This window comes from Drosophila mojavensis, unplaced genomic scaffold, assembly GCF_018153725.1.
Source record: "Drosophila mojavensis isolate 15081-1352.22 unplaced genomic scaffold, ASM1815372v1 contig_151, whole genome shotgun sequence".
NCBI lineage: Eukaryota > Metazoa > Arthropoda > Insecta > Diptera > Drosophilidae > Drosophila > Drosophila mojavensis.
In genome coordinates this window covers 316,790-332,500 of record NW_025318684.1, presented here as the reverse complement: position 1 = coordinate 332,500, position 15,711 = coordinate 316,790, and the positions used below count along the sequence as shown (strand labels likewise).

The window sequence follows — 15,711 nt, the reverse complement described above, 5'->3', positions numbered from 1 at the left end:
ACAGCTTATTTCGTGGAGCGGCCATCTATGAAAACTAAGTTTCCAACTCCCGAAGCCGCCATGCAGGCCCAAAACATAGCCTTGCCACCGCCATGTTTCATAGTTGGTTTTAGGTGCTGGTTGTGGAGCTTGGTATTTGGTTGGCGCCAAACATATTGCATCCCATCTGACGCAAATCTGCATATATGTATATGGGTCGGCGATCCCAATTTTATCAGGTTAATGACCCAAAACATAAATCGGGTTTTGTCGAGTCCTGGTTGATCTGGAACTGTCCACATGTGGTCAATCCACTAGACCAGTGATCATACCTAAACGTTATAGAAATCGGACATGCCCATACGGAAAAGGTCAATATCCAATAAAAATTACCTCTAAACGGCCATATTGCAGCAAAGTCACCCGAAAATTCCTCAATCGATGGAATCACGCTTAAAAAAGATGATTAAACATAAAGGAGGTCATACCAAATACTAATTTAAGAATATTTGGGTAATAAAGTCATTGAAAGTAAAGTGCACGAAATTAGCTGTGACATGGAAAAGCCACTTATTTTAGTTTTAAATATTATTTGTTAGAATAGAAAAATAATGAGGTGCCTTAATATATAACAAGTGAGAAAACTCTAGTCGAGAGTGCTCGACTACCCTGAATCAGCCTTAAAAAAATCACATTTAGTACGCTTCAAAATTTCAATTTCGATATGTTTCAGAATATAAATGAAATAAAAACTCATTAACATATACAGTGTAAAATATTGATATGAACTATAAATTGCCTCAAAAATTCTAGCGCTAATATATGTACATACATGCATATGTATGTGTTCATTAGATAGATTTAAACAATGTCTTTTATTGTCACTCTCAACTGATTAGCCATGTTAATTAACAAAAGCGAAGAAACGATAATTAACGAAAAAGTGAATGAGTGCGTGATAGGCGAAAAACGTCTTGAGTGAGTTCACATTGGAGCGAGCTCAAGACGTCATAGGTTCAATAAAATGGGCGAGAATAAATGAAGCTTTAAAACGGAATGAAAAAGATGCCAAAGCGTAAAGGCATCGAATCACTCGAGTTTTTGCATGTATTTTCTACTTTGTATTTGCTCGTCTCAACAAAATCAGTGCGCTGCGAGAGGTCAGACATACATATGTATGTATGTATACACATGATTACATTTTCTCTCTCACTTACTCTTTCTGTCTCCCTATGATCCCTCCCTTTATGTATGCAGAAGCAATTGCGAACTGGTAACAAAAACAAGTGACTTGACGCGTTCTTACTAGTTGCAATTGGGAAAATTAAATATTATGAAACAATGAAAATAAACATAAATTGCGCGCTCTGGAGTCGAACTCCTCGATCGAGTGTCGCGCTGCTAGTCACAACGCCACTTCACTTCGAAAGTCTGATGACAAAATTGAAATAGATTCACTGCTGTAGCGCCATCTACCAAATCTAAACTAAACAACTATAGTAGTTGCTGCACGTGCGTTTGTTAATTAGCCAAACATTTTGTTAATTTATTAATATCGATTGACTTAACGGAATTTAATGAAACTTTCAGCATATGATATACACATTCTATTGAATATTTGACATTTAAAAAGAAAAGCAAAATCATTCACAATTAGCTTATACTGGCAGCTGACCTTCACTGGGGATTCTGGTGAATTTGGAGCCGGTATCCAAAATATAACGAAAATCGAAATTGTATAATAATTATCTGAATTGGAGACTCTACCTTTAAAGATGTAGGAGATATAATTTTAGACCTGGTTTTCGATAAGGTTTTTAATCGATAAAAAATAACGGGAAGAGTTATCGATTTTTGGAGATAAACTCGAAATCCGCGCTATATATACGGATATAAAAAAAAATTTGAAGTCTCTAGCTCTTACATCTTTTGAAATCGACGCGTTACAACATACGGACAAACGGACAAACAGACAGACATTTAAATATTTTGGATATCTTTACTGGTTTAGAGGAAATACAGCTTTAAAATTTCACATTGCCGCTGCACGAAATGAGCTGTGAGCCACTGTATATATGTATATATACATATGTATGTAATTTATTTAGCTATAGCACTGCAATTCATTAACGCACCCGTCTGTAGACATATACATATATATATATATATATACATATATACATATATATATATATATATACATATATAAGTTAACACAATCGACCAGCAAAACATAAATGTTCAGATTGATCACGCGCCGTCAGCATGAATGTAGCCGTTCCCAGCGGATATTGCACAACAGCAGCAGTGGCTCCAACGCGCAACAATGTTGTTGCCCGAAGTAATGCGATGCCTCGCGTAAATATGCAATGTCAGCATAATCAGGGTTTAGGGCTAGCTTTGGATATAAGAATTTATGTCACTGTACTTTAGTTGATTTTTGATAATAAAGAACGTCGGTCGTCGCCACGGGATTATTGAAGTCTACTCATTTTGTGCAACACCGCACACTAACATCTAACAACTACAGCAAAAAAAGCTTAATTGGCGCCCAACCGAAACGAACCCAAAAAACAAAAAAAAAAAAAAAAACGAAATTAAAACTTCGATTAAAACAAGCATTCAGTGAGATAAATACCCCACAAGTGCAAAAAAAAAACAGCAAGACAACTAAAACGCATAACCAAAACGAAAAAAGAAAAAAAGAAAGCAGCATTAGACGAAGCAGTACGCAGCGAAGACACCCACCACGAAGCGGCTCATCAGCGAAGAAACACACAACATACAGTCTACTAACATAATATAAGAACATGTGAGTAGAGTGTTCATTGCAAAAAAAGAAATTAAGGAGTAAAAACAAATAAAAATACAATTTCAACCTTTAAATATTAATTATTAATAACAAAAAACGCAGCACGCAAAATTCCCTGTCTTTACTTGCCCTATGAGTGATAGTGAAATACAAGATTTAATAACAAATTTTCGAAAAATTTACAACACAGAAAATTTAAAAATGGCTTTGAATTCAGATCAATTAAAAGCTATAGTAGAAGGCGCAGTCGCAAGCGCTTTAGCTGCTCAAAAAGATAGCTTTGATAGAAAATTAAACGAAATTGAACAACGTATAAATTCAGTACAGGTTAGCGCACCCGAGGTAGAAACTTTCAAGGAGGCAGAAATCAAAATAGGTGTTATTTGCAACGAAACCCTTGACATCATGAAGTCCCTCCCGGACTTTGAAGGAAAAAGCGAAACTTATGTATCTTGGAGAAAGGCTGCGCATATCGCATACAAGGTATATGAGAAATACGATGGTAGCTCAAAGCATTATCAAGCTTTGGGAATATTAAGAAACAAAATTAAGAACGCTGCTGATATGGTACTCTCTTCTTTCGACACTCCTCTAAATTTTAAGGCCATTATAAATCGGTTAGATTTCACGTACTCCGACAAACGACCGATATACTTAATTGAACAGGAGATGTCAACACTCCGCCAAGGAAATTTGACACTACTGCAGTACTACGACGAGGTAGAAAAGAAACTGACTTTACTTATAAATAAGACAATCATGACCTACGACACCACCGTTGCCTCTTCGCTAAATGAGAAATATAGAGCAGACGCCCTGCGAGTATTCATCTCAGGAACCAGGAAGGCCTTAAGTGATGTCCTATTCTCAGCTAGACCAATTGATCTTCCCTCTGCATTGGCATTGGCTCAAGAAGTTGAGTCAAATCATGAACGTTATATGTTCGCCACAAATTTCGCCCGCAGTATAGAAGAAAAAGCGCAGAAGATCGAACAAAGACAGCAAGTCAGAGACAAGACTCTAGCTCAAGACCCAAAACACAACCAACCAGGAAAAAGCCCACACTACAAAAGACCAGAATTCTCACCACGACAAGAACAGGTAGAACCAATGGACGTTGACTCATCTTCTCGCTTCAGACAGGCTACGCAACACCAACAAAACGCGACCTTCTCGAAACAGACTCAGTGGCCAAATCAACAACGACGCACTCAATACGAAAACTACAATAACCAGGGACAGGCAAACAAACGACCAAACAGCGGTAGCGCACGGTTCACAGGACCGAAACAGCAAAGAGTTAACCACCTAGGAACAGAAGATACAGAATACGAGCAGGACAATAGCGAATACCAAGCGATCGCAGAAACCGAGACAGAAGACGTTGACAATGAATTGGACGAATACGACCAGGTCAATTTTTTAGGAATAAATCCCTGCTCCCGTTCATAGAGAGAACGATAGCAGGGAAAACCATAAAGTTGCTAATAGATACCGGAGCCTCAAAGAATTACGTGAGACCATTAAAAGAACTAAAAAAATATTACGCCGGTAGAAAAACCCTTTCGATTAAAATCAATCCATGGCCACAACGTAGTTGACAAGAAATGCATAATGCACCTTTTTAATACCAAGACAACATTTTTCTTATTACCAAACCTCACGACATTCGATGGTATAATCGGACTTGACCTACTAAACCAAACCAACGTTTTATTAGACTTCAAAAATAAGAAACTAACAACAAACTATGGTTCTGAGACCATTAACTTTCTAAAATGCCCAGCCGTAAATTTCACAAGTGTCAAAGAAATAGAAGCCCCTCAGGCTATAACAACGGAATTTCAAACAATGCTCAAAGCCCGAGCAGGAGTATTTGCGGAACCAAATGAAGCGCTTCCGTATAATACAAATGTCATTGCAACTATTAGAACAGAGGACGAGAATCCCATTTATTCAAAATTATATCCATACCCAATGGGCGTATCAGAATTCGTAAACACAGAAACTCAAGATCTGTTAGAAAACGGTATAATACGTCCGTCCCAGTCACCATACAATAACCCCGTGTGGGTTGTAGATAAAAAAGGTACCGACGAGCAGGGAAGAAAAAAGAAACGTTTAGTTATAGACTTCAGAAAACTAAACAAAAGACAATAGATGACAAATACCCCATTCCCAATATAGCCTCCATTTTATCCAACTTAGGCACAGCAAAGTACTTTACAACACTAGATTTAAAATCCGGATTCCACCAGATTTTACTTGCCGAAAAAAGATAGAGAAAAAACAGCCTTTTCTGTAGGAAGCGGAAAGTATGAGTTCTGCAGGCTCCCTTTTGGCTTGAAAAATGCACCTAGTATTTTTCAGAGAGCCATTGACGATGTGCTCAGAGAGCAAATTGGAAAATCTTGTTATGTTTACGTAGACGACGTAATCATTTTTTCTGAAAATATGGAAAGCCATGTCAAGCATATCGCCTGGGTCCTAGATAAACTATACGAGGCCAACATGAGAGTTTCACCAGAAAAGTCGCACTTTTTCAAAGAAAGTGTAGAATACCTAGGTTTCGTAGTCTCAAGTAATGGTATAAAGACATGTCCAAGTAAAGTTGAAGCGATTCGTAACTATGAAGTACCAACAACTTTGTTTAACGTCAGATCATTCCTTGGGTTGGCAAGCTACTATAGGTGTTTCATCAAGGACTTCGCGTCTATAGCAAAACCTATAAGCGACATCTTAAAAGGCCAAAATGGCAAAGTGAGCGCCGGACAATCCAAAAAAATTCCAGTAAAATTTGACGAGAGTCAACATGCGGCATTCGAGAAGCTAAAAGAGGTTCTTGCATCCGAAAATGTAATGTTGCTCTACCCTGACTACAAGAAGCCGTTTGATTTAACAACGGACGCTTCATCCTCTGGTCTTGGGGCAGTTCTGTCACAAGGTGGAAAACCAATCACCATGATATCAAGAACATTAAAGGATAGAGAGCTTATCTTTGCAACAAATGAGAGGGAACTACTTGCAATAGTTTGGGCTTTAAAAAACCTCCGAAATTATCTATATGGGGTAAAAAATTTAAATATCTTTACGGACCATCAGCCTCTGACGTTTGCAGTATCCGACCGAAACCCGAACGCAAAAATCAGGCGTTGGAAAGCTTTTATAGATGAATATAACGCAAACATCTATTACAAGCCAGGGAAGGAGAACTACGTTGCGGACGCACTGTCACGGCATAATATTCATGCCCTAGAGGACGATGTACAGTCAGACAGAGCCACAATTCACAGCGAAATATCGCTCACATACACCATAGACACAACAGACAAACCAATCAACTGTTTCCAAAACCAAATTATAATAGAAGAAAATAATATAGCCTCTGATCGTACAGTTATCCTATTTGGTAAGAAAATCCGACATACAATTCATTTCTCAAACAGAGACTCGTTAATCAAAAGAGTTTGCGATGTAGTCAAAAAAGATGTCGTAAATGCAATCCATTGCGAGTTACCAATATTAGCATTCATACAACATAAACTAATAGAAACTTTTCCAACAACAACATTTCGATATACAAAGTACATAGTAAATGACATTTTTGATAAAAACGAACAGAAAGAAATAATTGCAACAGAACACAATCGGGCTCACAGAGCAGCCCAAGAAAATGTGAAGCAGATTTTACAAGACTATTTTTTTCCGAAAATGACAAAATTAACGAACGAAGTTGTTTCAAATTGTAAAATTTGTAAAACAGCTAAGTACAATCGTCACCCACAAAAACAAATACTTGGAGAAACACCCATACCTTCCTATGTGGGCGAAATACTACACATAGACATATACTCAACCAATAAAAAATACTTCCTTACGTGCATAGATAAATTTTCAAAATTTGCAATTGTTCAACCCATCGCTTCAAGGACAATAATTGACATACAATCAGCAATTTTACAACTTGTAAATTTTTACCGGCATACCAAGACGATCTATTGCGATAACGAGCCCTCCATAAAGTCCGAAACAATAAAATCTCTGCTAAACAATCAATATAACATTCAAATCGTAAATGCCCCACCACTCCATAGTACATCAAACGGACAAGTCGAGAGATTCCATAGCACCCTCGGTGACATTGCAAGATGCCTAACAGCTCAAAGGAAAATTACTGACACTGTTGAAACGATACTTCAAGCAACTATCGAATATAACAATACAATTCACTCAGTAACGGACAAACGACCAATCGATATAATCCACTCATCCTCCCCAGAACTCGAAATAGAGATAGGAAATAAAATTCAAAAGGCACAACAACTCCTAACAAATAGAGTAAACGAAACAAGACACAATAGACAATTCCAAATAGGCGACACAGTTTTGGAAAAAACAAACAGACGCTTAGGGAACAAACTGACACCACTATACAACGAAGGCAAAATTGACGCAGACTTGGGGACAACAGTCTTAATAAAAGGGAGGGTGGTCCACAAGGACAATCTAAGATAGGCAAAACATTAAATTCCCTTTTTTATCTTTTTAGGATTTGGACTATACTTCTTTTTGCTACAACGATAACAGCGAAATTGACTGACTATACTAACATGGACTACATACCGATCTTGGACGGATACGTAACCATTTGGACGGATTTCCAATACTTGAAGCACTCAACCAACCTTACCCTATACTCAGAAATAGTAAAAAATACGAAAGAATTAGCAAACCATTTCCCCCGATCACATATGAGAATGTTATTAGACGCAGACATACAACATATAGAAACATTAATAGCTACAGTAAATGTCCACCATAGACATGCTAGGAGTATCAATATGCTAGGCACCGTTCTAAAGGTCGTAGCTGGCACGCCAGACCATGATGATTTCGAGAAACTAAAATTTACACAGAATGAACTTGTAGAGTCAGAAAATAGGCAGATAACCATAAACACAAAAATGCAGGAACAAATTAATAAGCTAACTGACACCGTAAACCTCCTAGTAAAAAACACAAAAGTAAAACAAGTAGACACAGAGCATTTATATGAAACGCTGCTAACAAGAAATAGAATAATTATCTCAGAGTTAAAAACCTTAATACTATCAGTAACACTTGCAAAGGTTGGAATTGTAAACCCCTCCATTTTGGATTCCACTGATTTAAAAAACATTGTTAATGAACACTCTATAAATATCACTATTACTGACTTAATGGAAGTATCTCAAATTAAAGTTTTGTTAAGCGAAAATTTTCTACATTTCATTATAAGATATCCTAAGCCTAGCATAGTATGTAAAAAATTAACCGTATACCCTGTCCAACACAACGGCATCATAATAAATTTCGCCGAAGACTACAATTTAGCTGACTGTGGAAATCATGTAATATCAATAGGAAATTGTAGTACAGCCCTCACAATAACGTTCTGCAAGAAGTCACCCTACACAACATGCGCTCAACAGCTACACTCAGGTGACACCGCACATTGTTCAACTCGGCCCAGCCACCTCGAACCTCTAACCATAGTCGACGATGGAGTAATCATCATCAACGACGGAGCAGCTACAGTCAACGAGCAGATGGTAAAAGGGACGTTCCTCCTTACCTTTGACGACAAGATAAAGGTAAACAACACCGTATACCAAAACCAAAAAACTACGTGAGGAAATCCCCGGGACCAGCGGTATCTGCGCTCTTAAATATAACAGACCACCAAGAGATACCAAGCCTGCCATACCTGCAGAAGATAAGCATAAAAAATCTGCGGGATATTGCTCAACTAGAGGAAGGGCTAGTAAGAAGGCCAATAGTATCTGGGCTAACCGTGGCCATCCTTTTACTCTCCTGCTACGCTTCGATGAAACTCTATCAAAGACATCAGAGGAACAAACGTCAACGTGATCTTCAAACATTAATTAACAGTTTCAAGAAAGCCGAGGACGTCATTCATCTAAGTGGGGGAGGAGTTAACACAATCGACCAGCAAAACATAAATGTTCAGATTGATCACGCGCCGTCAGCATGAATGTAGCCGTTCCCAGCGGATATTGCACAACAGCAGCAGTGGCTCCAACGCGCAACAATGTTGTTGCCCGAAGTAATGCGATGCCTCGCGTAAATATGCAATGTCAGCATAATCAGGGTTTAGGGCTAGCTTTGGATATAAGAATTTATGTCACTGTACTTTAGTTGATTTTTGATAATAAAGAACGTCGGTCGTCGCCACGGGATTATTGAAGTCTACTCATTTTGTGCAACACCGCACACTAACATCTAACAACTACAGCAAAAAAGCTTAATTTATATATATATTTGTATGTTTGTGTATTATCACTGTATTCAGTATTGTATCGCGAATTTTATCAATCGATTAAAATGAGCTTGAAACTGTCCGCGATGCAGCAGGCGAATAATGGATAAACAACTCCGACAAATAACTTGCATTCAGCTGCAAATTGTGCGTGTGGTCGACGCTGAGTTTCAACTGAGTCTGGGTGAGTAAGCGAAAATTACCTTGCGCCTCTGCGTTTGAAAAATGGATGACAGGCCGCACGCTTTTATCGGGGTAGTTTGGTACATATGGTTGCAAATGCTCCGCCCTTTTTCGTATTCATGCTGTTTGATTGGTTGTAGCATTGGCTTCTGTAAGCACTGCTGGTTTTTGCAGCCAATCACGATTCTCCACAGTTCGTTTCTCCGTTATTCCTCATGCAACCGCAAACACATACATGCACACACATACACTTACAAAACACACATAGCTGAACAGTTTCAGCGATACACAAATTACATACAGCTGAACACTCGCTTTCCTCTACCCTCAGTGTCGTTGCTGACATATTGCCTTTTGCCCGTGTAGCTGTCCCACTTACTCGACAGCGCGATATTGTGAGGAACAGGTTTCAAAGCGTCGAAACACTTTAGGGTAATATTTTGTGAGCATTTTTATCAATTACACAGTCACAGTCTAAAATAAGCAAGCCTGCGCTGGCCGAAAGTGTCGGACTAAGGAATACTGGTCCATCTATGTATTATATAATATTATAATTTTTTTGTGTTACTTTATATATATGTATATAAATAGGTATCTTATCCTTATTAAAAGTAGAAGTCGAGAAGTAAAAGTCGATAGACCTAATACAATTTAATGAAACTTTCAGCATATGATCTACATATTCTATTGAATATTTATTAATTTAAAAAAATGCCAAATCATTCACAATTAGCTATACTGCCATTTGACTTCATTCTTAATGTTTTTAATCTATAAAAACATACCGCAATGATTTACCGATTATTTTAAAGGTAAACTCGACATCCGCGCTATAAATACAGTCATTCAAAAAATTCAAGTCTCTAGCCAGCATACGGACAGACGGACAGACAGACAGACAGGGCCAAATCGACTCAGCTCATCCCCTGATCAAGAATATATATACTTGGTGGGGTCTTCCACATCGCCTTCGGCCTGTTACATACGTACATTTCAACAAAACCATTATACCCTGATTTCCCATATTCAATGGGTTCAGGGTATAATGAAACGAGAGTCCACTTGGCAGTACAGTAAGTTTAAGTGAAAACATAAAGAGGCTTATTTTAGTCAAAATCTTAATCCTATCTGTCTGTTTGCAAAACATTTCGATTTCTCAATGCAGGATGACCAGAACAAAATACAAATTTGAATGATTTTTGCTCGGCCAAAGGAGAGACAATGAGATTAGGAGATTCCCATTTCCGATTTTCGAGCTCATCCGTTTGGCTTTGAGCTGCCATCGGGTCTGCCCTGATCTGCACACAATTCTTATAAACGCTAATATTTTTGAGGAAAATCTCAAAACACATACATATATTTCTTATCATTGTTATTTTTCGTTTCCTCACTTAAGGCTCTTAAGTGTTTTCACTCGCAAATTTCTTTGAAAAATCGTAAGCAGCTATCTAAATAACAGAATTATATGAGCAAGCAAAATTTCTAAAGTGCAAACCTAACTGCTGAAATATTATGAAAATTACCGTAAACTCTTCACCTTTATAGGTTCCAGAGAATTATGGAATGCGCAATCGAATATATAAAATCTTATCTATTTACGATTTGTTTCGTAATTGATTTATTTTCATACTCATTCACGAAAATGAAATGAGTGTATTGGTTTTGTGGAATGTCCGTCTTGCTGTCCGTCCGTCTATCCGTATGAGCGCAGTTTATTTCGGCGCTATTGAGCCTAGAGACTTGAAATTTGGAACGCATACTCATGTATATCTCCGATTTATAAAATTTTCCTGATCCGCCCACAAGGGGCGTGGTAAATCGGATTAAACGGCATATCCAAGGGCTTTACAGCTAGAACGCTGAAATTTTGCACGTGAGCTAATGTTATGATTCCATAAAGATTAATGAAAAAATTAAATGTCGACGCCCACTGAGGCCGTAACAAATCGGACCTGAAGATATAGTGGGATTTTAGAGCGTAAGCATCCAAATTTTTTAGTTAGGCTACCGTTAGCTAGTTTTATGAACTGACCAAAAATGTCTACGCCCAGTATGGGCGTGGCAAAACGAGAAAAACCTGGCTACTAAATTTCTGATGGGATGTGGATGAGTATTCCGCAGTCGGTAGCGCCCGACTGCAACGTTCTTACTTGTTTTATTTTGGGCCTACCAAAACCAGCTCGCTATAAATTCGCTTCATAACCCACTTCAGACGCTTAAGGAGAAGGCACCCAAAGCATCCGCCATTCTTGCCGCCAATGGACTAATATGATGGCTCTGAAGACGTAGTCCATGTGTCCGTATGTCCATGTGTCTCAGAAGATATAAGAGCTAGAGAATTTTTTAATGTCCGTATTTACTATAGCGCGGATATCGAGTTTATCACCAAAAATCGATAGCTCATCCCGTTGTATCGATAAAAATCCGTTTCGAAAATCAGTTATAAAATTATATCTCCTTCTTTAAAGCTACAGTTTCCAAATTTTAAATGTATACACTTATATGCATTTTATACAATTTCGGTTTTTGTTCAAATTTACCCCCACCTCTATATCCACTCCTCACCCACATATTTGAAAAGGCGTATTTCAAATACTTGAGACTTGTGCTTTGGCAAATACATGCATATCTATGCTATAATCATAATCTGAAAGTTCCATGAAGATCGTATTTCCAGAAGTTATTAAACAATTAAATTCTCATTGTAAGCCACCACTGCACTAGTTGCTCGAAGGTTTCAGGGGATCTCGTAGTCGAGCAGTCTCGACTAGAGCTTTCTTACTATAGTGCATTTGCCAAAACACATTTAGTGGTGAGGGGATGGAAATAAGGATATATATAAACTAAAATAAAATGGAAATTTTATAAAGTGGAGATGAATCTACATTTTAAATTTGGCGACTCTAGCTCTAAAGATGTAGGAGATATAAATTTGTTACTGATTTTCGATAATATTTTTAATCGATAAGAATATAAAGGGACAAGTTATCGATTTTTGGCCCTAGGAAAAAAAATTTCAATAATTCTCTAATTCTTATATCTTCTGAGATCAACGCGTTACAACATACGGGCAGGCGGACAACAGGCAGACAGACGAACAGGGCTAAATCGACTCAGCTCGACGCATTGATTAAATGACTTAATAAAACCAATATACCCTCATTTCTTATTTTCAATGGGTACTACGATTTATTACTACAATGGACGTCGATATATAATTGTTGGATGTATATTTATAGGATTGTAACATTAAATCCCGTGCCTAAATCGGACTGTCGATGATACAGTTTTACTCGATTTTCCACGACCCCGTTGGTCGTAGATATTTCCGCCATATCTTCTTAGGCAATTATTGATAATGCGAGTATACATTTCGAATTTCAACGTCCTAGCGCTCGAACTAGCCATGGAGTATCTAGGAGATACTAGGAAAATGTTTTTTTCCGATTTGTTACGCCTGGAGGAGTCAGAAACAGACAGCTAGACAGATAGCAAGGCAGATATGGCACAAAAGCAATATACTCTATTTACATTCAACGTTTATGCTAACCGAAAATGGTAGAAGCTTTAAAAAAAATACACATCAACTATTCGTAATTTATTGGCCTACGTGAAGATCATGTTAACAGAAAACTGCAATATTTTCTTATCTTCCCCATAGCCAGTAACTTATAAAGAAATTTTCAGATTCTTTCAATAAAACTATAAATCTATTTCAATAATGACTGATTGACAGAATTTTATTAGATCATATACGTATATTATTATATTACAATTTTATAATATTTTTATGTATATTTAAAAATAAAAGTCTGTAGCTCCCAAGGAAGAGAAGAAGATGAAAAATCCCAGATCCAGCGGCAATACTAAATAGTTTGTGTGCTTATGCAGTGTCTTAATAATGTTTCTCGTATGAGAGCCATTTTGGGCATTTTGAAGCATTTTAAATATGGTATATCCTCGTAGGTGCATTCGTTTTCTGCTGGATTGAATATTTAAGATGTAGTTCATTAATATCTAATACGGATTGTACATTTTGAAATTGAAACATGTGATTTACACTTTATCTTCGAATTCTTTCCTGCAGTACTTGCAGTAAACTCAAAATTCTTTGTGTTCGGCAAATGTATATACACAATAAAGCTGAAGTCTGCAGGTCTAACAGTATTAATATTAGGCTGGAAGAAAGCGAAATCAATTTATCGATTATTCTCGATAAATCGAAATCGGATGAGTTATTGAAAAAATATGATATACACGAGTATACATGCAAAGGTCTATAGCTCTTATATCTTCTGAGATCTCGATGCTCCTATGGATGAACGGATGGACAGACGGACATGGCTATATCAATTCAGCTCGTCTCCGCGATCAAGATTATATATATGTACTTTACCTTCTGCCTAATACATACATTTTCACAAATAACATAATAGCCTGATTCTCCATTTTTAATGAGTTCAGGGTGTACAAAATACAAGTAAGAGTGCTCTAGTTGAGACTGCTCGACTACGAGATACCCCGAACCCTTCGAGGAACTGATATTTCAATAACTTTTTGCATCTTTTCTGCTTGCAAAAGAAACAGCACATGCACATACACACACAAGCACAGGCCTACGCATACAGCGTTGGCTTACTATGGGAACTTAATTGTTTAATAGATGTAGTAGATGGAGTATCTTCTTGAAACTTTCGGACAAAACAAGTAAAAAACCTCCAGTCGAGACTACTCGACTAGGAGATACCCTGAACCCTCTCAGCTTATATTCTAATCATTCTGCACTTCTTTTATGCACACATACATACACATGCATCCACACGTACGCATAAGCTTGCGCTCTGCTAGCTGCGCAGTAAGCAGCAACTGCGCTTGGGCTGCTCTGCAGTGTGGGCAATATTATGAGAATTTATTTGTTAAATAATTTCTTTTGTAGACATACGATCTTAATGAAACTTTCAGAGTGTAATCATATGGTGATTATGTGTGTACATTCCAAAGCACTAGTACTTGAAATGCGTTTTTTACAAATTGGTGGAGAAGGGGGCGTGGTATCTAAAATCTGTAAATTACAAAGTCTTTGTATCGATTAACTTTATATACAACGCAAATTTGAAGACTCCAGGTCTAAACATGTTCAAATTAGGCTAAAAAAACAAAATCAATTTTTCGATTATTCTCGATAAAAAAGTTACTCACAAGTATGCATGCCAAATTTCAGCTCTCTAGCTCTTATATCTTCTGAGATCCTTTTGCTCATACGGACGAACGGACGGACGGACAGGGCAATATCGACTCAACTCGTCGTCCTGATCAAGAATATATATACTTTGTGGAGTCTGCCACGCCTCCTTTTGCCCGTTACATACTTTTTCACAAAACCATTATACCCTGATTTCCCATTTTCAATGGGTTCAGGGTATAAAAAGCATTTAATTTTCCATATATTGCATGTTTGAAATACCTATTAAATGCACATATATGTTGCCTTGATTCTGTAAACTGTTGTGGAACCAATTGCTAAGCACACCTGCATCAAATATCCTGATTCGAATCTTAAAGATTTTGGCTGATTACATTTTCCCTATTCACACTTTTCAAAAATAGTCGAATTCAATTGTGAAACGAAAAAACATCGATCGAAGAGGACTGATAGTACATAAAATTTGAGAAGTCATCTTCTCTATATTCATAGCAGCTTGTATGTTTGTGTGTGTTCGCGTTTGTATGCTTTAGCCTACAATTGAAACGATTGAGCATAGCAATCAATGACCCACAATCAAAACCGCTCGCAACACCTTTGTAATGATCATCCCCTACCCGACATTTCGCTCTCATCGGCAAAGTTGTTCTTGTCTGTACTTTTATGTCAGTATGTGTACGAGTCTACTTTTGCATGTGCGAGTCTGAGTGCGTTTTTATACCCTGAATCCATTTGAACTGGCATCAGTTTGTAAATGGCATGGTTTTGTAAAAATGTTTGTAGCAGGCAGAAGGAAGTGTGGCAAACCCCATTGAGCATATATTCTTGATCAGGGTGCTGGGCTGGGCTCTGTCCGTTTGTCTGTTAGTCTTAAATGTGCTAAAGTATAACTACTAGAGACTTGAAATTTGAAATAAATACTCATTTATACTTATGGGTACCATCTGGGCCGGATGCCATTTCGGGACGGTCAACGACGAATAATATAAATTTCACATTTACTTCACATTCTTCATTTTTAGCATCTTTAACTTACATTGGGACTTATTTCACTAGAAGTACATGAATACATTCTTATATTTCATTATTATTACATTCATGATTGGCTTCCTAATAATTCTCCACACTGCCTATTTTTCCCGACACACTAACATTGTGTCCATCAATTCTTTATGAAACTTTACAACTCATTTCAACAAAATTAAATAGAACAAA

At 37.4% G+C, this 15,711-nt stretch overlaps 1 protein-coding gene across 2 annotated transcripts in view; it reads right to left on the bottom strand.

Moving 5' to 3' along the window:
• The window catches only part of LOC6585780, a 15,957-nt gene extending 6,649 nt beyond the window's left edge, over positions 1–9,308 (bottom strand). The window contains exon 1 of one of the 2 annotated variants that reach the window (XM_032732936.2): positions 9,135–9,308. The gene's annotated coding sequence lies outside the window, so the exon portion shown is untranslated. Of the gene's footprint in view, positions 1–1,196; positions 1,528–9,134 lie in introns of those variants that run through there. The other variant, XM_015160700.3, reaches the window with a different exon arrangement.
• Between the last annotated feature and the right edge of the window lie 6,403 nt (positions 9,309–15,711).